This window comes from Hylobates moloch, unplaced genomic scaffold (assembly GCF_009828535.3).
Source record: "Hylobates moloch isolate HMO894 unplaced genomic scaffold, HMol_V3 SCAFFOLD_15, whole genome shotgun sequence".
Lineage (NCBI taxonomy): Eukaryota > Metazoa > Chordata > Mammalia > Primates > Hylobatidae > Hylobates > Hylobates moloch.
In genome coordinates, this window is record NW_026652290.1 from 90,147,486 (window position 1) to 90,149,837 (window position 2,352).

Below are 2,352 nucleotides of genomic sequence, written 5' to 3' on the forward strand. Positions count from 1 at the left end.
AGGTGCTGGAGAGGATGTGGAGAAATAGGAACACTTTTACACTGTTGGTGGGACTGTAAACTAGTTCAACCATTGTGGAAGTCAGTGTGGTGATTCCTCAGGGATCTCGAACTAGAAATACCATTTGACCCAGCCATCCCATTACTGCGTATATACCCAAAGGACTATAAATCATGCTGCTATAAAGACACATGCACATGTATGTTTATTGCAGCACTATTCACAATAGCAAAGAGTTGGAACCAACCCAAATGTCCAACAATGATAGACTGGATTAAGAAAATGTGGCACATATACACCATGGAATACTATGCAGCCATAAAAAATGATGAGTTCGTGTCCTTTGTAGGGACATGGATGAAACTGGAAAACATCATTCTCAGTAAACTATCGCAAGGACAAAAAACCAAACACCGCATGTTCTCACTCATAGGTGGGAATTGAACAATGAGAACTCATGGACACAGGAAGGGGAACATCACATTCTGGGTACTGTTGTGGGGTGGGGGGTGGGGGGGGGCGGGGACAGCATTAGGAGATATACCTAATGCTAAATGACGAGCTAATGGGTGCAGGAAATCAACATGGCACATGGATACATATGTAACAAACCTGCACATTGTGCACATGTACCCTAAAACCTAAAGTATAAAAAAAAAAAACAAACAAAAAAAACAAATGAAATGGAGTTATTACAACAGATACCAAAGAAATACAAAAGATCATTCATGGATATTATGAACACCTTCGTATACATAAACTATATGTGCATGAATTTGTCCATGCACATATAAATTCCTGGAAATATACAACCCTCCAACCAGGAAGAAATAGAAACTCTGAAAAGATCAATAACAAGCAACAAGATTAAAATGGTAATTTAAAAATTGCTAACAAAACCAAGTCCAGGACCAGACAGATTCACAGCTTAATTATAGCATACACTAAAAAAAAAATTGGTACCATTCTATTGACACTATTCCACAAGATAGAGAAAGGGAGAATCTTCCCTAAATTATTCTGTGAAGCCAGTATCACTCTAATAGCAAAACCAGAATCACCCTAATAGTGAAACCAGGAAAGGACATAATAAAAGAAAACTACAGAAGAATATTCCTGATGAATATAGATGTAAAAAAATCCTTAACAAAATATTAGCTGACCAAATCCAACAGCGCATCAAAACCATAATCCGCCATGATCAAGTGGGTTTCATAGCAGAGATACAGGGATAGTTTAACGTATGCAAGTCAATAAGTGTGATATACCACATAAACAGAATTAAAACCAAAAATCATATGATCACCTCAATAGATGCAGAAAACCCATTTAACAGAATCCAGCATCCCTTTATGATTAAAACCCTTGGCAAAACTGGCACAGAAGGGACATACCTTAATGTAATAAAAGCCGTCTATTACAAACCCACAGCCAACATAATACTAAATAGGGAAAAGTTAAAAGCATTCCACTTGAGAACAGGAACAAGACAAGGAAGCCCACTGTCACTTCTATTCAACATAGTACTGGAAGTCCTAGCCAGAGCAATCAGACAAGAGAAAGAAATAAAAAACATCCAAATAAATAAAGAGGAAGTCAAACTGTTGCTGTTTACTGATGATGCGATGGTATAACTAGAAAATCTTAAAGACTCCTCTAAAAGCTCCTAGAACTGATAAAGGAATTCAGCATCATTTCAGGATACAAAATTAATGTACACAATCAGTAGCTCTGTTATTCATCAACAGCAACCAATGTAAGAATCAAATAAAGAACTCAACCCCTTTCATAATAGCTGCAAAAAATAAAATAGTTAGAAATATACATAACCAAGGAGGTAAAAGACCTTGATAAGGAAAACTACAAACACTGATGAAAGAAATCATAGAAACCACAAACAAATGAAAATACATCCTATGCTCATAGATGGGTAGAATCAATATCATGAAAATGGCCATACTTCGGAGCTTGCAGTGAGCTGAGATTGCACCACTGCACTCCAGCCTGGGCGACAGAGTGAGACTCCATCTCTAAAAAAAATGACCATACTTCCAGGCTGGGCATAGTGGCTCATGCCTGTAATCCCAGCACTTTAGGAGGCTGAGGCAGGTGGATAACCTGAGGTCAGGAGTTTGAGACCAGCCTGGCCAACATAGTGAAACCCTGTCTCTATGAAAAATACAAAAATTAGCCAGGTGTGGTGGCACATACCTGTAATCCCAGCTACCCAGGAGGCTGAGGCAGGAAAATCGCTGGAACCTAGGAGGCAGAGGCTGCAGTGAGCCGAAATCTGACCACTGCACTCCAGCCCTGGTGACAGTGAGACTCCGTCTCAAAAAAAAAAAAATAAAA